At 44.9% G+C, this 25426-nt stretch overlaps 1 protein-coding gene across 1 annotated transcript in view; it reads right to left on the bottom strand.

Moving 5' to 3' along the window:
• DPYSL5 (dihydropyrimidinase like 5) overlaps positions 1-15870 on the bottom strand; it is an 89418-nt gene extending 73548 nt beyond the window's left edge. Inside the window, exon 1 of the mRNA XM_006046210.3 lies at positions 15619-15870. The gene's annotated coding sequence lies outside the window, so the exon portion shown is untranslated. The remainder of the gene's footprint in view (positions 1-15618) is intronic.
• Between the last annotated feature and the right edge of the window lie 9556 nt (positions 15871-25426).

Raw genomic sequence — 25426 nt, forward strand, 5'->3', positions numbered from 1 at the left:
GATAAATGTAACAACATTCCTATTAGAATTCCCAAAGGGTTTATTTTGAAATGGATAATGGAATTGAGAAGAGTCAAAAAATTGTGAAAAGAAACACTAAGGGGTAGATAAAGGACTTCACTGGAATAATAAAAGATACTATATGAAATGACTGTAATTAAAGCTGTATGGTATCAGCATATGATGAGACAGATAAGTGGAACAGAGTAAGGTGCTTGGTAGCAGGTTTCAATTAAATCCAACAAAAGAGATATTTCACTTCAGCAGGGGGAAAATGATTTACTTGATAATAGATGGGGCTGGCATCATTGGCTATTTGTCTGGAAGAAAATTAAGCAGGCTCCCTACCTTACAGCATATATCCAAATCTGTAATCCATCTGGTTTTAATTTAAATGTAAAATATTAAGCAATTAAAAATATTAAAAGGAAGGCCAGGAAAATACATGTACAACCTAGTGGCAGGGGAGAGCTTTTACATCAATCTAGAAATCAAGAAGCCATGAAAGTCACATTTCTGATTTTATAAAAATTTTTAAACGTGATATTACAGAAAATGATATAATTTGATATAGAAATGATATAGAAATAAAGTCAATAAGCAGTAAGTAGCCTGAGAAAACATGTGGAATGCATATGACAGCTATAACTCTTACAAATTGATAAGCAAAATACAACCAAGAGAAAAATAGACACAGGACATGGATAAGTGACATAGAAGAGCAAATCTAAATGACCAACAACATAAAATAAGATGTTCAACCTCGCCAGTAATCAAGGAGATGTAAATAAAAGCCACAATAAGGCATCATTTCACATTCATTAGAACTGGCAAAAAATCCAGGGTGATACCTGATGTTGGCAGGACTTGGGGGCAGAGGGTGCAGGTTGGGAGAGCTTGGACAGACATTGTTGATAGAAATGTAAATTATTACATGCTTTTGGGAAACAGTCTGAAAGCCTCTATTAAAATTTTAAAAAGATCTCTGACTTAGCAACTTCACTCACAGGGTTCCATCCATAGAAATAAAAGCACAAGAATGCAAGGAGACATGTACAGAAAGTCCACTGCAGCGTGGCTGGTAGGGTGAAACTAGAAAACTGGAAACAAACTGAATACCCACCAGTGCGGAATGGAGGAGAAACCTGTGGTACGCTCCCAAGGAAAACTGTGTCTCTACTTACAATACGTCTGACACTAACCACCAGAAGTTAGTGCAAGCTCCCCAGGTTAAGGGCTCAGTCCCATCAGATTGTCCCCAACTGCAGATGCCAGTCCCCTGTCCTGGGTTGTCACCTGTACTTCCAACCATCCAAATATAAATCTGGGGTTCCCACAATGCCCTCCTCGAGCTTGTTAATTCACTAGAACAGCTCACAAACCTCAGAGAAACACTTAACTTACAACTAAGTATTCTTGCCTGGAGAATCCTCATGGACAAAGGAGCTTTTAGGGCTGCAAGCCCGTGAGGTCACACAGAATCGGACACGACTGAGGGACTAACCACAGCACAGCAAAGCACTGGATATAACTTCAGTTCCGTTCAGTTAGGTTCAGTCGTTCAGTCGTGTCCGACTCCTGGCGACCCCATGAATTGCAGCACTCCAGGCCTCCCTGACCATCATCATCTCCCGGAGTTCACTCAAACTCACATCCATAGAGTCAGTGATGCCATCCAGCCATCTCATCCTCTGTCGTCCCCTTCTCCTCCTGCCCCCAATCCCTCCCAGCATCAGAGTCTTTTCCAATGAGTCAACTCTTCGCATCAGGTGGCCAAAGTACTGGAGTTTCAGCTTTACCATCATTCCTTCCAAAGAACACCCAGGGCTGATCTCCTTTAGAATGGACTGGTTGGATATAACTTAAGAACAGCCAAATGAAAGACACGCACAGGGCCAGGTCTGGGGAAGGGACTTGGAGCTCGCATACCCTCTCTGGTGTACCACCCTCCCAGCACCTCAATGCATTCAGCAATATGGAAGTTCTCTAAACTCCTCTGGGTTTTTATGGAGGTTCCATTACAAAGGCATGAGTGAATAAATCATTGGGCATTGGTGATTAACTCAGTCTCCAGCTCCTTTTCCTCTCTCTTGAAGTGGGGTGAGGGCTGAGGGGTGGGACTGAAAGTTCCAGCTCTCAATCACCTAGTTGGTTCCCTTGACAACCAGCTCCCAGCCTCAGAGTTACCTTATTAGCATAAACTCAGGTAAGGCTGAAAGGGGCCTATTACGAAGAACAAGACACTCCTCTCACCCCAATCACTCAGAAAATTAAGAGTTTTATGAACTCTGTGCCAACTAAGAATGACAACCAAATATTCTTATTATATCACAATATCATATTATCCATGCCATAGAATATCACACAGTTTTTAAAGTTAGATCTATACCAATCGGCTTAAAGGGTCTTCCAAGATGTAATAAGACAAGCTGTATAGATGATATATTTTACCAATAAAAATTATGTATCCATGATATCTACACATATACATAAACATAAAAGGATCCTCTTGTAAAATGAACAAAGGTGAAAAATACCTAGATATATATATTAATATGGACTTCCCAGGTGGCAGTAGTGGTAAAGAACTTGCCTGCCAATGCAGAAGACCTAAGTCAGGGTTTGATCCCTGGGTTGGGAAGATCCCCTGGAGAAGGAAATGGCAACCTGCTCCAATATTCTTTCCCGGAGAATCCCACGGACAGAGGACCCTGGTGGGCTACAGTCCATAGGGTCACAAAGATTGGACATGACTGAAATGACTTAGCACACAGGCACATATATGTTTATACACAGTAATGTATAAGGAATGAAATATGAGTGAAAACACTCGAGTTACCTGAGGGTGAGGAGGTGGTATTTAGTTGGAGAAGAGGAAGAGAGAGGAAATGGGGGAGGGGAGAGTCTAATTTTTAATTAAGAAAGGAAAAAATGTCAACAATGAAAACTGAAAAGGGACTTCCCTGGTGGCCCAGTGGTTAAGAACCCGCCTTCCAATGCAGGGGATGTGGGTTCAATCCTTGGTCTAGGAACTAAGATTCCACATGTGGTGGGGGAGGGAGGCGTGGGGCAGTGGGGCAGTGAGGAGCAAAGACTCAGAAAGATAATGATAAAAGAGCAGTGGGTTCATGGTGGGTAAAATGGGTGAAGAAAACATGGACTAGAAACAGGGATATAGGAAAGCTGTGAATTACTTTTCCACACTGTTTAAAAATTACCATTAACATAGTGGCTTAAAACAATGCCTATTTATTACCTCACTTTCTATGGGTCAGGAGTCCTAAGTTCTTGGCTTAGAGCCTCACAGGCTATAGTCAAGGTGTTGGACAGGCTGGGCTCTCATCTGGAGGCCTGCTGGGGAAGAACGCAATTGCAAGCTCACTCAGGTTGACACAATTCATTTCCTTATGGTCACAGGCTTCTAGCTAGAGGCCACTCAGCTCCCAGAGGCTACATAATTTTTTGCCAAGTGGGCCTTCCTGGCACAGCCACTTACTCATCAAGTCATGTCTCTAGAGCAAGTCTGCTTGCAAGATGGGGTCTTAAATCATGTAACAGTCATGGAATGATATCCCCATCATGTTGACTGTGTTCTCTTGGTTAAAAGCAAGTCACAGGAAGAGACCACACCAAGGTGTGAACTCAGGAGTCTGCCTTTATGGTCCTTACAGAGAAAACATGCCCACAGGTAACCAGAATGCAAAGCAGAATGGAATGAACCGTCTACACAAGGGAACTAATTCTGTAGGCGGATGCAGTGGTCTCTTAGCCTGTCACTGGAGGCCAAAGAATATCAGAAACTGCACTGACACAGCTCACTGGACTTAAATTGCCCTGGAGGTTTTCCTCTGTGAAATGATTAAGTGTTGTCTATGGTTCTTTTTAGCCCTAATATCCTATGCTGACACCTGGCCTACTGCAGTGGTGGTGTTTTTTAGTCACTAAGTTGTGCCTGACTTTTTCACAACCCCAAGGACTGTAGCCCACCAGGTTCTTTCTGTTCCATGGGATTTTCCAGGCAAGAATACTGGAGTGGGTTGCCACACCTTTCTCCAGGGAATCTTCCCCACCCAGGGATCGAACCTATGACTCCTGCATTGGCAGGCACGTTCTTTACCGCTGAGCCACCAGGGAAGCCCATATGTATATATCTGACATGTGTGTTAGTTGCTCAGTCGTGTCCGACTCTGCGACCCCACGGACTGAAGCCCACCAGGCTTCTCTGTCTATGGAATTCTCCAGGCAAGAATACTGGAATGGATTGCCATTCCCTTCTCCAGAAGAACGTCCCAGCCCAGGGATCAAACCCTGGTCTCCTGCATTGTAAGCAGGTTCTTTCCCGTTTGAGCTACAGGGAAGTCCATATATTTATATACACATACATTTTACATGGATGGCAACATGCATTTAATATTGGTCTGCCTGCTTTCTTCCTATTCAGTGATATATACTAGAGGTTGTTCTTTATCAGATCAGAAATTATCTGCCTTGGGACTTTCCTGGTAGTTCAGTGGTTCAGACTCTGCCTTTCCAATACAGGGGATATGGATCTGATCCCTGGTCAGGGAACGAAGATCCCACATATGGAGGGACAAAAAATTTCTTTGTAAGGATGGATCATGATGTATTTAACTAGCTCTCCAATTTTGAGAATATAGGTTGGGTCTAAGTTTTTTTTTTTTTTTTCTTTTTTGCTAGTACTAATAATGCTGCAACAATATCCTTTCCTATATTTCATTGTGCACATACACTTGCACATCTTTAGGATAAATTCTCAGAAGCGGTATTGCTGGGTTAAAGGGTGTAAGCAGTTTTCGTTTTGATAGATGGTGCTGCAAGTCTGCTAGTTTGAGTTGGGAAGGAATCACGATGGTCTTAGCAGCAGCACAGTATGGCTGGCACAGAACATCTGAGCTGCCAGATAGAATCTAGTCTCCACCTCCTCACCGAACAGAGGAGGGAACTGAGCCTTTGTGGCTGAACTTCTCGGGTGCTCTCTACTCCCTCTGCACCAGCCATCATGCTGTCCAGCCTATTCACTTGACAAGCATGTACTTTGACAAGATTGTTATATATCTTTATGTATCTAAAAGTGCCTAACTTGAGCATCCAGAGAATACATTAGCTCCACTTACTGAGTACTTACAACGTGACCCCCAGGCTCCCTGTATATTTTCCCCTGAGTCCTCCTCATAAACCTATGATCTTTAAATCATAAGGTAACTGAGGCTTGGGAAGATCAAGTGACTTTGTCTAAGGTCTCTCGTGTCTAGAAACTAGCAGTTGGAATTCAAATTCCATCTCTCTCCCATGTGCAAGCTCCTTCCTGGAAATTGCACTGTTCCTTGCAGGCACTCAGAAAATACGTGAGAGGAAGTTTGAGCCCACCTCCAATAACAGCTCAGTGCAATTTAAGTCCAGTTATTGGGTTTTGAGTAAACCTCTCACTTGCCAGGCTATTCCAACAGTCATTTCTGGGTCCTGGCTATTTGCACTCTATTGGCAGATATTTAGAATTTAACAAAGTATTGGATGCCTATAACAACTGTTTCATCTCTTCGCAACTTGGTGACCATTTGATTTCTTCCACAATGGCCAATTTTTGGTGCTATCTGCTATTTAAAAGATAATACAATTTTATAAAATTTATTAGTAAAATTGGCTTTACTTGGAGTCCTTTGTCTTCCAAATTATTATACAGGTATTGTTTGTAAAATGATTGATTACCTCTACATTGACACAAATTCTTACATTATTCCTACCTTTACACAAATTCTTTGATAAACAACTTGCCAGCTAAGACTAATTAGAAAGTATTCTCTGGTCAGGGAATTCTGTGACATGTATTATCCATTTCAAGGAATTAAATGCATTTATGCATTTCTTCCAGAGAAGGCAATGGCAACCCTCTCCAGTACTCTTGCCTGGAAAATCCCATGGACAGAGGAGCCTGGTGGGCTGCAGTCCATGGGGTCGCTAAGAGTCAGACACAACTGAGCGACTTCACTTTCACTTTTCACTTTCATGCATTGGAGAAGGAAATGGCAACCCACTCCAGTGTTCTTGCCTGGAGAATCCCAGGGACGGGGGAGCCTGGTGGGCTGCCGTCTCTGGGGTCGCACAGAGTCGGACACGACTGAAGCGACTTAGCAGCAGCAGCAGCAGCATGCATTTCTCCTCATGTGAAAACTATCCGGTATTATGACTAAAATTGCATCTCCCACACCACTCCCTTTTTTTTTTAAAGGGAATCTTGATTCTCAAAAACATATTATCAGTTGGGTAATAAAAAATCATGTATGTGATGTTCACAATGATGTAAACACTACCTAAAAATTTAAAAATTGACCATAATCTAAATATTCATAAGTAAACACTCAAATATAGCACATTTCAATGAAACAACAGGCAGTCATTGAAAGTTTACATTCTAAATTAGGCAGAGACACAGAAAAGTTTTTTTCTCATGTCAAATGAAAGAACAAAATACAGTATCCACAGTAGTGGATCCATGTTGTGGTTACAACTCTGTAAAAATTATGTTGAGTATATGGATGAGAGTTGGATGAAACAAGCAAATATTTCACTAGCTGTACCAGCAAAATGATCTATAAGTGGTTTTATAACTGATTAAATATTGGAGGAGTATACATTTTAAAGTGTGAAACTAAGTCCTATATTAAAAGAGATGTGAAAATATCCAAGTGCTTAAGGGACTCAGAGATTAAGCAGTAAATTTATATTTTAAAGCAGTGGATAAATCTGATCTCACTTGCTTGTATGAGGACCAATCAAACATGGCAGGCTACATGGCAAGAGAAAATTCTTTTTTAGGAACAACTTGGGCTGTGAATGAGTGTCATAAGAAAAAACCGGGCAAGCTAGCAGTGCATGACCACCTTGTCACACTCCTTTGGTGGCAAAGGTTTCTTACCACCATCCTCTAATTGTACCTAAACTGCTGCCCTTGATCTGCATTGGCCACATTTATCATTGCCATCTCTCCTGGGCCAACAGTGAAGACTGGCTATGGAGAAGAGATGGATTTGCCTATACCCACAATCTGGAGCCTACTGTTCATGTCTTTATGCCTCATCTGTATTGTTTTTCAGTAGTTGCAGAGGTTTTTTTCCGTTATAATCCTATTGTAAAAATAATGTGCATTGGGAACTATATTCAATATTTTGTAATAACCCTTAAAGGAAAAGAATCTAAAAAAGAATATATATGTATATAATATATATATATATTTTTTTTTTCAGATAGAGATCTATCTGAATCACTTTACTGTATACCTGAACTAACACAGCATTGTAAATGAACTATACTTGAATTAAAAAGAGAGAAAAAGTAAATAAATAAGATTAGTGAAAAGTGAAAGTGTTAGTTGCTTAGCTGTATCCGACTCTATGCAATCCCATGGACTATAGCCTGCCAACTCCTCTGTCCATGAAATTCTCTAGGCAGGAACACTGGAATGGATAGCCATTCCCTTCTCCAGAGGATCTTCCCAACCCAGGAATCGAATCCAGGTCTCCTGCACTGCAGACAGATTCTTTACCACCTGAGTCACCAGAGAAACCTATTAAATAAGATTAACATCCCCCCCAAATTGTTCAGCTTAAGTCTTTTTAAAAAACCCACAAAAACAGGATATATGCTATAATTCTTATTCCCAAATAAGAAATCTGAACTTTCTCCCTGCACACCTAGAGCCTGTGCTCTGCAACGAGAAGCCACCACAATGAGAAGCCTGAGCACAGCAAATAGAGAGTAGCCCCCTCTAGCTTGCCACAACTAGAGAAATGAAGACTCAGCACAGCCAAATAAATAAGATAAATAAATAAATAAAATTAAAAGAAAAACAGAAAAATACAAAAAAAATAGTTATAATTAAAAAAAAAAAAATCTGAATGTTCTGATTTCAAGTTGGTACTTTTTGAAGAATTTTCTTAAGTCACCAAAATCACACAATTCAAAATTGCATTTTGACCCAATATAAGAATAGTTAACAGAGTAAAAATCGCTTGTTAATCTTATTCAAATCTGACTGGTCATCTCCCAAATGATCTTTGGACCCACACTGCAACTATAACCTGATTCTCAGCTTTTCCTTAAGAAACAGAAGGAAGTAGCTGTAGCAAGCCCAAGCACAGCCATTAGTTTTAAAATGTTCATTTCAGCTACCTTGGAGTCAGACACAGCCAGAGTTCTATTTTTTACTGAAGAGTAAGAGTTTAAAACCAATCTCTGATCAAGCCACAAAATTATGCCAACATTTAGGGCTTCAAAAAATAGTTTAATCACAGCATTGCATGCCTTGGGATTGACTTTTTAAAAAAATTTCACCATTAGTCTTACTATTTGGCATGGTCTACTAAAACATAACATATGCATATCCTTGACCCGAATTCTACTCCTAAATATATAACCAAGAGAAACACATGTTTGTTCACCAAAAGATGTGCGCTAGAATCGTCACAATAAAGTATTCACAGTAGCATCAAACGAAAACTAGCCGAATACCCACTAACAACATAATGGATAGTAAATTGTGGTACATTTACACAATGGAATGCTATATGGCAATGAAAATGAGCATATGAAATGCAGCAAATGTAATACTGAGCAAAAGAAGCCACTTTTTGAAAGAGTACCCAGTATATGATTCCATCTGTAAAAAGTTCAAAAATAGGCAAAGCTGATCTATGCTGATAGTGGTTCGAGACCCTGGAGGAAGAGTAGTGACTAGGAGGCGACTGAAGGGGGGCTTTGGGGTATGTGCTAGTAGCCTGTTTCTTGATCAGGTGCGGTTTCATGGCCATGTTCAGTTTGTGAAAATTCAGTAAGCTATACACTTATGACTTGTATATTTTTCTCTATATCTGTTCGGTTCAGTTCAGTTGCTCAGTCGTGTCTGACTCTTTGTGACCCCATGGACTGCAGCACTCCAGGTATATATATGTTACACTTTACTAAAAAGTTTAAAAAATGAAAATACTTTAAAAATGCATGCTCACCCCCTCAAACTACTATTTTATGTATGTGTGTGGCCCATATATTCGGCAACATGTCAAACTTAAAACATCCTGAGTAACTTCCTTAAAGTTAAGTTTCACATCTGTTGAAAAAGAGCAGTAAAGGAACAAAAAAGCAGTAAAGGAAAAAATCGGAGACTACATGTGAATTTCATAACAGAATGAATGTATTGATCCACAAAGACATAAATCTGGTTAAAGTGCTAAAAATGAGAAAGGAGGCGGCTTCTCCATCAATAGTGGGTCACGCTCTGGGGGATAACAAAGGGAAGGAGAGGACCAGACAAAGGCAGGGAGAATAAAGCCCAAAGGCCTGAGAAACTGGAGGGAGCCCCTGGTGAATCTGAAATCAACAAAGGGAATGCCTGTCAGGGGACACTGAACGGACACAGAGGTGGTGTGACTGAGTCCTGGGCACTGCTACTGTGTACAAGGCACTTTCACGAGGAGTGGAGACAGTGACAGACCCCAGAATCTTTGCTGAACCAATGACAATGGACAGCTGTTGGGAGGTGAAGAGTGACACAATACCTAATTCAGAATGCAGATATTCTCTTGTTGTTTGGTTCTGTTTTTTGGCTGGTCCTGAATGCAGGATCTTAGTTCCCCAACTGAGGATTGAACCTGCGCCTACTGCTGGTGCCTTCTGCTGGGGAAGTGAGTCTTATCCCCTGGACTACCAGGGAAGTACCACTCTTGCCTTGATTCAAGAGAATCTAGAATCTAGTCATTTGTAAAATCTCAAACTCACGAGTCAAATGAAATATTATCTATTAAATGCTTGCTGTGAGCAACAATTTGTGCTAGAAGCTACATGGATGAAAAAGAGAGATCCAAATTGTATTTTCAACACAGTAAGGAGCAGCATTTTGTAGTGGGATACATAGGCCATTGCTAATTCTTTAGTTTATTGCAAATAAGGCTCTTAGCTTGGGGTAGTGTTTAAAAAAGCATGGACCCTGTGATAGTTTTTTTATGTGTGTGTCACCTTGACTAGGCTACAGTAGTCATTCAGTCAAACAAACATCTATATGTGTTGCTGGGAAGGTATTTTATAGGTATGGTTATGCCAGCTGACTTTAAGATTTTCCCCAATAATGTAGGTGAGCCTCATACAATGTAGTCGAATGTAGCTGAAGGACCTTAAGAGAAAAATCAAGGTTTCCCAAGAAGAGGAAGCAATTTTGCTTTAAGACTAACCAGTATGGGGTCCTTGCAACATCAGCTCCCACCTGAAAGCTTCCAGCCCACTGGCCTGCCCTACATACATCAGACTTGCCAGCCCCCACAGTCTCATAAGCCAATCCTTATTGGTTCTGTTTCTCTGGAGAACCCTGACTCATATAGGCTCTGAGCAGAGTCCTTGGGTGCAAAGCTTTTCTCTGTCTCTTCTCATTTGCTTCCTCTGTAAAATGGGGATAACAACAGTATTGTACTCAACTCATAGGAACTAGAACAACCCCTAGCACAGAGCAAGTACTTTGAAAGTTTTTGTTAAACAGGTAATTCTGTGCTGCTTTTATTTCTTAGCCAGAAAACTTGAGATATTTTTATTCTCAACAATTTGCCATCAACCAAACATGATCACTCTTTCCCACACCAACAACAGAACAGTCTCAGAACAGCTGTCTCAACCAGTTATGGATGCCTGATGTTCTTTAGATGATGTAGGAGCAGGAGCAGTTGCCAAGCCAACTCTATACACAGGGAAGTTTTGGCAAAGCTGGGTCAGAGCAGTTCTGGAACATTCTTAACTCTGCAAGTCCTCAGCTGCTCAAAACAGCTGTGTTTAAGGAGGCTAACAGTCAACACAGAGCTATTCCTACTATTTACAGAGTGGGACCTTCAGAACAGAGTCCTAATCTTTCTTTCTATTCCCACTATTGATAACCCTATAGCAGCTTACCCTGACCTCTGGGGATGAAAGATTAAACAGGGAATCGAAATGTTTTTAGGGGCACACATTCTGGGGTTAGAGTATGATGATGGTGCTGATGGTGATAACTGACATTTATTGAGCACTTACTAGGGGCCAGACTCTGTTCTCAGGCTATACATATGTTAACTCATATAAACTGAACAAATGAAGAAACTGAGTTCTTAAGAGAAAAATTAGTCGTTGAAGGATGGACAGACAGACAGCAAGTGTCGGTTGGGGCTGGGACTCAACTTCCAGCTTTCTGGCTCAGAGCCAGGCTCTCCTTCCTGTGTACATTGCTTCTGAGTCTGGATTGTAAGGAGGGAGGGAGTCCATGTGGAGGAGGCAAAGGAACAGCATAGAACTGGGCTGTGATTGATGGGAGGGTGTGAGAGGGTCAGGGGATGCTATGGTTAAGTCCATTTATTTTAGATGGAAGAAATTTCCAAGACTGAAATAGAACAAACCATATACAATATTGTTTCATGCAACTCTTTTAAGTATATAATGTGTCTGCTTTAAAGAGTCATACCATAGTATTTGCACCTTTCATTTTCATATAAAAAATTTAAGACAAAGTGATCTTGAAATTATTTCTTATTTGTTCACTAGCAGTACAAGAAAATCAATTACCTTCTTACTTGTTTACTGTCATTTGATTTCATTTTATACCAACTTCTCCTTACAGGTTTTCACATCGACAAAGGTTTCCTGTATTATTGTTCTTCTCTAGGTGACTGTCAACTAAGTCTTTAGAAACCTTTTCTGAAATATTTTCTTATAGCTCTGAAATCAAAAATGTGTGAACAGGATTATATTCTATCAGAATTTGGTTAGTTTTGACACGAGAAAGATAGACTGGATCTTACATACTCTTTTCTAATAGTACCAACTTCCCTGGCTCTCAATATTAAACTAAATTCTGATTTACTCCAGAAATTTATCCACAATTGTGATGGCCTTTGGCTTACAGTTCCATTCCCTGAAGCTGAATTTTTGTCAAGGGAGCTATTATCAAAGAGGAGAATTCTTAGCTATCCATGGCAGAAAGACAGTTAGGCAGATGAAGCCTAACCAAGTCCTCAAACCGATTTTGGCCCATTGTACACACTTGCCTTGCTGGGTAACTGCTTCCCGTGGTGGAAACATGCAATGTATTTCAAATACTATTACCCTGACTTAAATCTGAAGAGGCTATGTTGAAAACGGCCAAGTGTTCATGTCCCACAAACATCTTTTGTATACCTAGCTGAGGTTTCCAAAGTCAGGGAGATGGGAGTTAAGAATGGCACTCTGTGGACTTCTCTGGTGGTCCAGTGGTTAAGACTCCATGCTTCCGCTGCAGGAGGTGCTGGTTCGGCCCCTGGTCAGGATACTAAGATCTCACATGCTGCCCATGTGGGCACTCTAGAATTCTAGGGACATAAAGTCCTTTTCTACGGCCACCTGCCTCTCCTGTCTGTCTCCCAGGCATTTTCACAGGGCAGGTAGGAGGATACTGCTTTCTATCTTCCCTGCAGAAATGGGCTGGTCATACTAATATTCCTTATCTATGAACTGACTCCCCATGAGGAAAAAATTGGATTGGATGTTCACACAGTGCTCTAAAATAATAGGATTACACCCTTAAGTCCATAAAATTCTTTCAAGAAGAATAAACCAACAAAATATGTCTCATTGGGAGTTTTTTAATAAGAAAAAAACCTTTAGTACCAGATTCTGGGTGTTCTAATATAGAGATTCTTGGTTTTCACCTACTCTGGGCTCCTCTGTCCATGGAATTCTCTTGGCAAGAATAATGGAGTGAGTAGCCATTCTCTTCTCCAGGGGATGTTCCCGACCCAGGAATTGAACCCTGGTCTCCCACTTGCAGACAGATTCTTTACTGTTTGAGCCACCAGGGATCCAATATAGAGATTCCTGGTTTTCACTTACTCTGGAGATAGATAGGTCTATTATTTTAGTTAAACACATCCAATGAACAACATTCCAGCTAGTCCTTTGTAAATACCGAGAGGCACCTCTGCAAAGCATCGTCATTTAAAAAAAGTATCAGGACATAGCCTACTTTTGCTACTGCTGGGTATAGCCCAGGTAGGAAGAATTCACATTGGCAGCTACCATATGTGCTGGGTAATAGGTAGGTGACAGTCACATCACAGTCCCTCACCTTATACATCAATCCGAGTAAAATCTTGAGGTTTCAAAGCCAGGTTATGAGAGCCCAAAGGCTCATCAGTCAACTCCAGGCCAAATATGTCACAGCGATTTTTCTTATGATGGTCTGCTTGTCATTGAGCCAAGCTTCTTCCTTCACTTTTGGAATAAAAATGCTTCTGTCTTGTTTTTTGTTTGTTTTGTCTTTTTAAAATGAATGACCATTTAAAAGTATAAGTCTATGCTAAAGAGTCAGCTTTAATATCAACTAAACAATCATCAAAGAAAATCTGTAAAACTGAATGTTGGTTTCTGGCTGTCATCTCACATGTTAAGACACTGCTAGCCTGGTGTGAAAGATGCTTAGACAGCAAGCAAGACTGAATGCAAGGAAAGCTCTGTTGAGCTCCTTTTTGTGTTTCCATTTCTGTCCATCTGCTTTCCCATGGGCAAGGAGACGCCTCCTATCACAGAGTCGTCCCTCTCTTAGGTCAGCAGACACTACAAGTGAAATCTGCAAAGGTTGGATACACTGGCTTGGGTGTGGTCACCGGCAAAGGGGAAGCACTGGTCCCCTAGCTGCCGGCTTTAAGGCCAGGAGCTGCACCCGTAGCGGGTAATTTCCACGACTGCTTCTCTTCCATTTTATCACAAACCGCACCAGCCCTGATTGCTCCCTCTAAGAACGCACAGCACACGCGTCCGCCTCGTCAGACAAAGCCGGCTACTCAGGGAGCCCGCTCAGCACCGAGGCGACCTCCACAGGTCTTCCCCGACCCCGACCGTCTCGGTGGTTGGTCAGCAGCAAGGGGCAGGGGGCGGCGCCGCAGCCAGAAGGTACCAAAGCCAGGGGCGGCGTCTGTCTGCGGGTCCCACAGTCTGGGGGGCGGAGATGCGCGACTCACATCAGAGAATTACCAGTGGGGTTTGTTGCCCTAACACAAACCCCAAGAAAAGAGCACGTGCCCTTTGATTTCTCCGGGAGTGTTTTCTGCACCAGAAAACTGCACACTCGAGTTCTAGGGGTGCCCTAGCTCCTGGTGCGGAGGACACCAGTGCCGGCTATTGTTCTCCGGGTCTTCCGGGCGGGAGGCGGCCCCCATTTCGCCTCCCTGGCATCACCTGCCTCTGGACCAAGCCTTTCAGCTCTGCGAAGAAAAGGGTGTGCCTGTGGCGCTGCGGATTATCACAAAACCCTAAACGAGTCCCTAAGAGCTGGTGTCAAGCCGGGAGACAAAGCTCCTCGCAGGGACATCCGGCTCGGTCCCCGATCCGCCATCCCGTGTCCGTCGCCCGGTCCAAGAGCCACGCCCAGCCAGCCACAGGACCGCCGGGTCCCTCGCCGGGGTTGAGGGTCTTCTGGCCCGAGACCCGCCTCCCCCCACCCCCCAGCTGCCTGCCCCTCCCTTCCCAGGAGACCTCCCTCACCAGGGAGAGCCCTCCCTCTCTTCGCGTGGGTCTCCTCCTCCCCAGCGTCTACTCTTCTCTAACCCAGGCAGTCTCCACCCTCCCACATCCCTCCTCCCCTCCACATTCTTCATCAGCCCCAGCCTCGCCTCGCGCCACCTGCTCCGAGCTCCGACCCTCCCTGCTCAGACCCTTCTCTTTCCTCAAACCTGTCTCCAGTTCCCCCTCCTCCCACCCATCCCTATGTTCCATCCTTTCGCATCTTTGCTCAAACGGAGGCCTTGCCTTCGCCTCTCTCCATCTCAGCTCCTCTCCAACTCTGACTCCTGCCTCCTCCCCCGGCCTGGGGCGTCGCCCGCCAAGATCGATGCCCTCGGGAGGGCTCCCGCGCTGGGCTCGGGCGAAGGGACTCAGCTTGGCGCCCGCTCTGGGCTGGGCAGCGAAGGGCGGCCTTTGTGGTTCAGACAGGTGCCTCCAGAGGCGGCCGGCGAATAGTCCACCCGTTAGCCGGACGTGGACGGGCCGCTGGGTCCGGTCCAGGCTGGGCAAACTCCAACCCGGAGGCGAGAGGGACAGAGGGTGTGTGTGTATGCTGGGGGCGTAGCGGGGAGGCGGGGGGGGGGGGGGGGGGCGGGCGGTGATCCGTGCGGGCAGAGGACGGCGCCGATTTAAGGTACCGGGCAGGACGGGCCCACGGCCAGAGAAGCCCCCGCCCAGCCCTCCAGCCATTCACTGCACCTCGACGAGGCTGGCTGTCTACTGTGTCCTAGGAGCGAACCCCTTCCACCAAGCCAGCCTCCTCACCCCAGTTCTTTGCAATCCCACGAGCATCTATTAAACGCCTACTATGAATAAGGTACCGGTCGGCGCTCCTGGAGCTCTGTGGGCTTACAAAGAGGAACCGATTCGGGTCCCAGTTTAGCCCGAAAAGGCTGCCCCGAATTCCAAACCACACCTCCCGCCGCGTTCCCACCAGCCGGTTCCCTAGGCGCACTCCGACCCCGGCCCTATTGTGCTCCTCCCAGAGAAACAGACTGTGTGAGACGGACGTCCCAGCCCGGGGAGAATAAGCCCACCGCCCGCCCTGCCATCACCCACTCCTCCGGGATGCCGCGGCTGCGGGGTTCTGTCTGTGGGTGGGTTCTCCTCCTGTCTCGCCGCGGCGCCGGCGCTGCGGGTGCTCAGGGCGGCGCGGCTGCACGCGCGCTCGCTCGATCGCCGCCTTGGCGCGCAGGGGCTCCGAAGTCCGAAGCCGCGAGCGGGGGAGGGGACTTGGGTGGGGGCTGGAGGAGGCCTCCGCCAATCAAGGGAGCGACAGCTCCTCCCCAGCGCTCCCCACCTCGCGCTAGCAGGTTAGGGGGAGGCGGGGACCGGCGGCGCCCTGCATCCTCGGCGGCGCGCGCGGCCACCGCCTGGGGACTACAACTCCCGACAGGCCCTGCCGAGGGGCCAGGGTCCGAGAGGGGACGAAGGGCGCGGCCCGAGAACCAGCCGACCCCTGGGCGCCCTTCTCCGCGTTCCTTCGGATTTCCATGGTGACTCAAGACACTTCACAAAGCTCGGGCTCTTGGACGCGCTGATGCACAGGTCCCCTGGGACGGCTACCGCGTCCCCTCCCCCCGCAGGACCCCACCCGAGAGGCTGGAACAATGTCCTCGTCGCCTCTCCCCGGCTGCTGGCTGCTGCCGGGCCTGCCCTTCTCTGCAGGCCAGGCTAAGGCCGCCTGATTACCGCCAAGATCCAGTCCTACCCTGGGCGCCTGGCGGAATTGTAGGATAGCGAGGGCGGGATGTAGTTATAGGAAAATGTTCCCATGTACAACGTGATCTGCCACGCGGGGCCACCTCAGTTCTCATCTGTCCCTTCTGGGGCCTCGAACCCAGAGTTCATGCTCTCGGCTACCGCTTCTCCATCCAGGGCTCTCAGGTCCAAGCTGCCCGTCCAGTTTCTGAAACCTCCTATCAGGGCATGGTGAAGCCTTTGGAAATGTTTTGTAACTCAATTTACCTTCGCTTCACCCTTTTTCTTCAACTTTTGCATACACACATAATCTAACAAAATCACAAGTCTAAAAAGGGGAGGATCACCAGGCCTTTACCTCCTTCCAAATAGCCTCTCAACTCTTTACCAGTTATCTGTTCTTTCCTGTAGTTGTAATAATAGCTTAGATACAGTTCAGTAATTTGCCTGTTTTCACTTCATGCGTTACTGTTGATAAGTGTTAAAATGCAGCATTGAGTCCTCATTCCAACCCCGGGGAACCCCAAGGGGCTGCTGCAGAATCACCTCCCCAGCAGGGCCCCTGGGAAGTGGTGAAGATGGAGTTCCCTGACTGTAGCAACCATGGCCCCAAGAGAGGTTTCTCCCGGCAGGATATTTTCAAACAAAACTGTACTTCATTACACCAGAAGGCCTTCCCACCGACCACCACACCCCGACCCCCTCTCAGCAAAATCTGAGGGTGCCTGGCCTCCAGAGAGCCCATTGAAGTGAGGTCTCCTTGGGTCACTTGCTCTGTACTCCTTTGCTGTAGGCTCAGAGCTTGCAGCCCACCAGGCTGGCAGTTGGAACTCACTTCTGGATTACCACCACAGAGCCTCCACTTCTCCTCGGAGGAAGGTTTTCTTTTCCACTCCCTCTCACATCCTGAGCTTATTTATGCAGGGAGACCAACTTCCATCCCCCACCCCCGGCCCCCACTAAGCATTGTTAGTTGTTCAGTCTCCAAGTCATGTCCAGCCATTTGCGACTCCATGGACTGCAGCACATCAGGCTTCCTGGACTATCACTATCTCCTGGGGTTTCCAAAATCTCATGTTCATTGTGTAGGTGATACCATCCAACCATCTCATCCTCTGTCACCCCCCTTCTCCTCTTGCCCTTAATCTTTCCCAGCATCAGGGTATTTTCCAATGAGTCGGCTCTTCACATCAGGTGGCCAAAGTATTGGAACTTCAACTGACGACCTCAAAGCATTTCTAACCCAGACGAGGAGGATGGAATGTGCTTGTGAAAACATGGGGCAAATGGCTCCTCCTTCCGCCACTGCTCCAGCTTGTGGAAGTACCAAGGGATTCCTCTAGGCTGGCCAACTTCTGCTGCTGTCCCAGGGATTTGGGTAAAATGGGTTGAACTTGAGGGAGGTGGAGTGGAGCCGGCTCAGGGCAGCGGGGTCCACTTGGACGGTCCACTTGCACGGTCCAGGCTGCACTTTTTGCCTAAGGAGGAGGGAGCCCTCTAGTGGCAGTAAACTTTCTCTGCAGCATTTAATAGACCTCACATTTGGACTGCTGCTTCTTTGCTGTCTTGGGTGGGCCTGCCTCCCCAGGTCAGAAAAGAGCTGCCTAGAGGTTATTTGTTGGCCTGGGGCATTGCTGAAAGTCACATCCAAACATGAGGTTGTAAATGGTCCCAGTAGTTAATTCTATGTATTTTTAACTTAGGCTCTATCTCTTGGAAAGTAGAAGGAAAACAGGACTTGGGGTTCACACATTTCTAGGTTGGAATCTTTGCTCTCCTTTCTGGATACTTGACTTTGAGAGGGTTACTTGGTCCATCTGAACCTTAGCTCCCCAGAGTGTGGGGACCATGTGTGTGTGCTAAATCGCTTCAGTCGCGTCTGACTCTGTGCAACCCTATAGACTGCAGCCCGCCAGGTTCCTCTGTCCATGGGATTCTCCAGGCAAGAAAACTGGAGTGGGTTGCCATGTCCTTTTCCAGGGCATCTTCTGGACGCAGGGGTAGAACCCGCATCTTTTAACGTCTCTGCTTTGTCAGGGGGGTTCTTAACTGATCAGCCACCTGGGAAGCCGAGTGTGGGGACCATAATATATTTTTTTAACCTTGCTGTGATAATTACATGAGGAAATGCATATAAAAGGCATAGTACACTACCTAACATATAGCATACACTCAACAAATGTAGCTTTTATTGTTCATTTATTTAACAATAAGTGGTTATTGAACACTGTGCTACCGTTATAACAGTCATGAAAGGAAGTATGTTGTGACTTGTATTGTAAAGCTCCCATGACCAGCTTAGGTGAAGTGGAATGGCAATTCAGGCAAGAGAAAAATCAGTTCTGAACAGATCATCAGCTGGATTTGGATTTCACCTGGATATTGACTTGCTGAATTCTTCTAAGCAGAGGTCTGAGATTCCAGGATGAAGGAGTAAAAGTTTGTGGGTAGTGAAGCTGAGGGGGAAGACAGCTGAGGATTCCATCATGGCTTAAAAGTCAAGTTTGTGGATGGAGGTAGGAAGAGGGGGGAATGGTAAGGTAGGCTGGAGTCAGTGCCTTCACAAAACTCAGGACCACTGGCTTTTATGAGAAAATGTGTTAGGGGTTCCAAATTGCCTTAACAGCAAGTTTTTTCTTTTTCTAAGAGTTTTTTGTTTATTTTTCTAAGTTTTTTTTTTTTTAATGTCAACCTTTTCTAAAGTCTTTATTGAATTTGTTGCAATGTTGTTTCTGTTTTATGTCCTGGTTTTTTGGCCTTGAGGCATGTGGGATCTTAGCTTCCCAATCAGGGATAGAACCAACACACCACCCCCACCCCTCCCCCACCACGTGGCACCAGAAGGCAAAGTCTTAACCACTGAACCACCAGGGAAGTCTCCTATAGCGATATTCTGAATAATTGGCATGCAAAGGACTAAAAAGGGAGGGAGGAAAGACTAGTAGGTGTTATTTGTTTGGTTTTTACATGTTTATTTGTTTGGCTGCACTGGGTCTTAGTTGCCACATTTGGGATCTTTAGTTGCAGCAGGTGAATGCTCAGTTGCTGTATATGAGGTCTGTTTCCCTGACCAGGGATTAAACCCGGGCCCCCTGCATTGGGAGCTCAGAGTCTTAGCCACTGGATCACCAGGGAAGTCTCTAGGTAGGTGTTTTTAGAACACATGTGAGCCTTTCCACCACCCCACATATGGCAGCAGCACTGCTCATTTCTTGCAGACGAGGAGATCTGCATCCCGAGACTCAGAGCAGCACAACCATGTTATTCCGGGCCCCATCTGCCTGATGCAAAGCTGAGCTCTTCCTGCTCCAGCCTGCCCTCCTCTACAGAAGGTGACAGACTGTAGTGACTATGAATGAGTGACTCTCAAGGGAAGCCAAGACAAGTCACTGGCACCCAGAGATTCCTCCTACAGTTTCACCTGTTCCTCCTCAAGGTACCCTCTGAGAAGGGTGTTCTCTAACATCCCTGAGGACCTTCGTGCTAAATTTCTTCCTCTGCTTTCTCTTTCCACCTCTTCCCTCGGCTCATACTCCACGATAACCTACTCTGGAGAACTCATTAGCCGTAAAAAAAAAGAATTGTGAGCCAGCAGTCAAAGTTCTATATTCAGGTCAGCGTCACTGGGCAGGGGCCAAAAAGGCATCAGAAAGATGGACAAATGGACATTGCGAGAAAACAGAGGAAGCATGAAGAAGATCAGATAAACAAACAGGAACAGAGGAGAGTGAGACTGGAAGTTTCAGGCCCCAGAGCTGTGGCCACCCAGCCTGACACAGAGTCAGGGGAGAGGAGACCTGGGGAGGCTGGGGGTGGCAGTGCTTGAGCTGAAAACAGCAAAGTAAATTCCTGTGGCTTATCACTGCCCTTGAAATGCTGATGAGCTCTTCAAAAATTTAAATCTTTCCTTCTGACCTTGGAAACCTTTTTTTTTCTTTTATTTTTTAATAATTAATTTTTAATTGGAGGATGATTGCTTTATAATATCGTGTTGATTTCTGCCATATATCAACATGAATCACCATGGGTATATGTATGTCCCTTCCCTCTTGAACCTCCTTCCCACCTCCCACCCCCTCCCACTCCTCTCCCTTTATTTTTAAATTTCAAAGTTTAGTTTTGAAATAAAAGCTTGTCTTCTCTTGGAAACCGAATGATCATAAACCACCCTAAAGAAGGGATCATTGGATGCTTCCAAATGCCCTGACCCCATTGTGGAAATCTACAGTTTTAAATTTGTATTTGTTTCACACTCATATGAAGATTCTTCAAGCCAGAAGGAACCTAGAAATTTCATAGTCTCACAATACCAACATTATACCGATAAGGATAAAGGGGCTTTGTTTTAAGCCATTTTCTCCCTTAAATAAAATTCAATCTAACTATTAGCAAGATTAATGGGACAAGAAACACAACTTAAATATATACAAACACCTTCAGAGAACAAAAGCGTTACTCTGAGAGTCAGATCTTTAATCATCTTTTTGTTCCCCACCTGTCACCCTCCACAACGCAATACATTATTAACCCTTGACCAGAGCTGAGGAGCTGAGAATATTGGAAAGAATCCCCTCACTCTAGCCACCAAGCTGGACTTGGATTTTCATTTGTCAAATGAGTCCAAAGAAATATCAATACAACAGTTAAAACAAACCAACCACCCATTACTGCCTTCATCTGATTTTTTTCTGGTACTCCTTTATGAAACCAGCCCTTCTGTTGAGCTATTTTCCCCTCTATAGTTGCATTAATCAAAACCTTTCTCAATAGGAATTAAAGCAAATATTTATCTAGCCTTTCCTGCATATTTTATGTAAATATTTTAATCCTTTAAGAGAAAGATATTGATACCCACTTTATGGAAGAGGGAAGAAAGTGAAAGTCACTCAGTCAACTCTTTGGGACCCCATGGACTATACAGTTCATGGAATTTTCCAGGCCAGAATACTGGAGTGGGTAGCCTTTCCCTTCTCCAGGGTATCTTCCCAACCCAGGGATCAAACCAGGTCTCCTGCATTGCGGGCGGATTCTTTGCCCACTTGTGGAAGTGGGAAGGGAAGTGGAAGTGGGAAGCGCATTTGTGGAAGGGAAGAGGGAAACAGGATCTCAAAGGCGAGGAACTCACCCAGAGTCCAACAGCTCAAAGGGGCGGAGCTGAGATCAAGATCTAGGTCTGACTACAGGATCCCGCACTGCTTTGTTATTGAACGTTATTCTGTTCACTCTTGCCCTTTTCTCAAACCTACAATGGTGATTTGGATTCACATTGTAATATTCAGAGTGGCAGTCATCCCACCCAGCTTGGAGATTTTGTTGAATTTGATTAGTTTGCCTCTCCACTTTCAGAAGAGCCCCAGTGGAGGCTCTGTAAGGTACTAGAGCCGCTGTTCAATCTTACAGTGTCCTGGAGCATGTAGAAGGACTTGGTCTGTGTGGCCAGTAGGTCAAATGCCTGGGTGACCCAGAATGAGCCTCTTCCCTCAGCTGAAACTCTGCTTTCCAACTGTTCAATTCAGTTCAGTCGCTCAGTCGTGTCCAACTCTTTGCGACCCCATGGACTACAGCATGCCAGGCCTCCCTGTCCATCACCAATTCCCGGATTTTACTCAAACTCATGTCCCTTGAGTTGGTGATGCCATTCAACCATCTCATCCTCTGTTGTTCCCTTCTCCTCCCGCCTTCAATTTCATTAACTGTAGGGCAGTGATTATCCACTCTGTTATTGTGAGGGTCAAAAGAGGCAGAATGAAGGCCCAGACTTTGGAAGGGAGGGGCACTTTTTGGACACCTGCCTGAATCATTCACTTAGCCGTGAGATCAAGTGATGCTGCATCTCCAAGTCTCAGTATCCTTTGCTGCACGAGGAGGACAGTTCAGGGCCTAGCCATAGGGTGCTTGTGGGGAGCGAGTGCAATAATGTACAAGGTGTCATGGATTATGCATTGTGTTTAGTGTTCATTCGATGGCTTGTAATTAACAGGTGAAAAATTAAATGTGTAATCAGATCAGATCAGATCAGTCGCTCAGTCATGTCCGACTCTTTGCAACCCCATGAATCGCAGCACGCCAGGCCTCCCTGGCCATCACCAACTCCTGGAGTTCACTGAGACTCATGTCCATCGAGTCAGCGATGCCATCCAGCCATCTCATCCTCTGTCGTCCCCTTCTCCTCCTGCCCCCAATCCCTCCCAGCATCAGTCTTTTCCAATGAGTCAACTCTTCACATCAGGTGGCCAAAGTACTGGAGTTTCAGCTTTAGCATCATTCCTTCCAAAGAAATCCCAGGGCTGATCTCCTTCAGAATGGACTGGTTGGATCTCCTTGCAGTCCAAGGGACTCTCAAGAGTCTTCTCCAACACCACAGTTCAAAAGCATCAATTCTTCAGCACTCAGCTTTCTTCACAGTCCAACTCTCACATCCATACATGACCATAGGAAAAGCCATAGCCTTGACTAGACGAACCTTTGTTGGCAAAGTAATGTCTGTGCTTTTGAATATGCTATCTAGGTTGGTCATAACTTTCCTTCCAAGGAGTAAGTGTCTTTTAATTTCATGGCTGCAGTCACCATCTGTAGTGATTTTGGAGCCCAGAAAAATAAAGTCTGACACTGTTTCCACTGTTTCCCCATCTATTTCCCATGAAGTGATGGGACCGGATGCCATAATCTTCGTTTTCTGAATGTTGAGCTTTAAGCCAACTTTTTCACTCTCCACTTTCACTTTCATCAAGAGGCTTTTGAGTTCCTCTTCACTTTCTGCCATAAGGGTGGTGTCATCTGCATATCTGAGGTTATTGATATTTCTCCCGGCAATCTTGATTCCAGCTTTTGTTTCTTCCAGTCCAGCATTTCTCATGATGTACTCTGCATATAAGTTAAATAAACAGGGTGACAATATACAGCCTTGACGAACTCCTATTCCTATTTGGAACCAGTCTGTTGTTCCATGTCCAGTTCTAACTGTTGCTTCCTGACCTGCATACAAATTTCTCAAGAGGCAGATCAGGTGGTCTGGTATTCCCATCTCTTTCAGAATTTTCCACAGTTTATTGTGATCCACACAGTCAAAGGCTTTGGCATAGTCAATAAAGCAGAAATAGATGTTTTTCTGGAACTCTCTTGCTTTTTCCATGATCCAGTGGATGTTGGCCATTTGATCTCTGGTTCCTCTGCCTTTTTTAAAACCAGCTTGAACATCAGGAAGTTCACGGTTCACATATTGCTGAAGCCTGGCTTGGAGAATTTTGAGCATTACTTTACTAGCGTGTGAGATGAGTGCAATTGTGCGGCAGTTTGAGCATTCTTTGTCATTGCCTTTCTTTGGGATTGGAATGAAAACTGACCTTTTCCAGTCCTGTGGCCACTGCTGAGTTTTCCAAATTTGCTGTCATATTGAGTGCAGCACTTTCACAGCATCATTTTTCAGGATTTGGAATAGCTCAACTGGAATTCCATCACCCCCACTAGCTTTGTTCGTAGTGATGCTTTCTAAGGCCCCCTTGACTTCACATTCCAGGATGTCTGGCTCTAGGTCAGTGATCACACCATTTTGATTAAGCACCGTACAATTGAAATGTACTGTTATAGCAGATTACCTACTTTTGTAGGGGTTATGAGGAGTTAATAAATCAGATCTGCTCTATTAATTGCTCACAGATTATTAGTAATTATTCTCATTATTATCCAAGCACAGACCACCACCTGCCTCCCTCTCCTGTCCTTTTCTGGCAAGGACACCGTGTACCAAGACTTCTGGGCTTAACATTCAGTGCCCTCCTCCCTTCAGAGAGCCAGGGGACCACCGCCAGGGACTCCCCAAAGAGGAGGATTAGAACAGTGGCCATCAGCCCACCAGTGGGTGCTTTACATCTTGGGTACCAGAACCAGAAGGTGGACAAACACACGATTTTCCCTTTGACTCACTCCAGCTTTTTTCTCTTAGGGAGGAGCCTGTGCTCAGGCTGGCTACAATTTAAGAATTCTTTGAGACATGTCAGCAGAGCTTTGTTCTGGGAATGGGGCCCATTTGAATCCAGGCAAAGCGCCCAGGGACCAGACAATACCTTAGGGCACTAATTAAGTGAGAACATTTATGAAATTACTGAACTTTTTGTTGAATATAAAGCACTATATCAACACTAGTTATTATCATTATGATTTGACCTGGGGTCCAAAGAATCCTCTGGTTTTGCTCTCTTTTTGGCGTGTGTGTGGGGGAGTTGGTCAGCAGCCCTTACATATCACCTGAATTGATAGAAATTATGACAGGTATAATTTGTAAAATCTGTCATTCCACTAGACTCCATGTACAGATGAATTAAAGAATTAAGAAGTTTATCAAAGAAAATTCTTCCAGACAAATGCACCACTTTTTCTGAAAATGGAAATTTAAATTTCAAACTGACTTAAGATGGAGAAGGAGGTTCGTTTACTTGTTTGAGGATCCTTCATATTGAGTATGTAAGGGAGAAAATCAAATCAGAATTTGCCATGCTATGGAAAGGAAAAAACCCTAAGGACTAGGCCTAATCTTGTATGTGGAATGCTTTATCCACCCAACAAGTTTCGTGTGCTTATTCAAATCTAGGTAGGTCCCTGAAGAGGAGTAGGGTCCCTGCCCAGCAGCCAGCACAGACAGGTGGTATTAACAACATAAGTGCCTTCAGGTGCTTGATCTCATGAGGAAATACATTCACAATAGGCTCTGCAGATGCAACCTGGAAGAGCCACATGCTCTGTACAAGTCTCCCAGCCTGGTTCCTGGACCAGCATGGTCAGAGGTTTACCCTCTGAGCAATGTGAGCACCAAAGGGTACCTTCAAAGGTCTTCAAGGTAAATTGTGTACTTCTTTTTCCTTGGTTCTGTTGTGTTAAGGTCTCCAGCCCATCTCTATCTATCTCAATGTGTCTAAAATAAGAGTTTCTCATTATATATATATATATATTTTTTTTTTTTCTTAATCATTCTGTAAATTTTTTCCCCAGAAAGTATAGATTTGATCTGGAGAAGATTCTTTTCTATTACATTGTGGATCACAATAAACTGTGGAAAATTCTGAAAGAGATGGAAATACCAGACCACCTGACCTGCCTCTTGAGAAATTTGTATGCAGGTCAGGAAGCAACAGTTAGAACTGGACATGGAACAACAGACTGGTTCCAAATA

This window comes from Bubalus bubalis, chromosome 12, assembly GCF_019923935.1.
Source record: "Bubalus bubalis isolate 160015118507 breed Murrah chromosome 12, NDDB_SH_1, whole genome shotgun sequence".
In the NCBI taxonomy this organism is placed as follows: domain Eukaryota; kingdom Metazoa; phylum Chordata; class Mammalia; order Artiodactyla; family Bovidae; genus Bubalus; species Bubalus bubalis.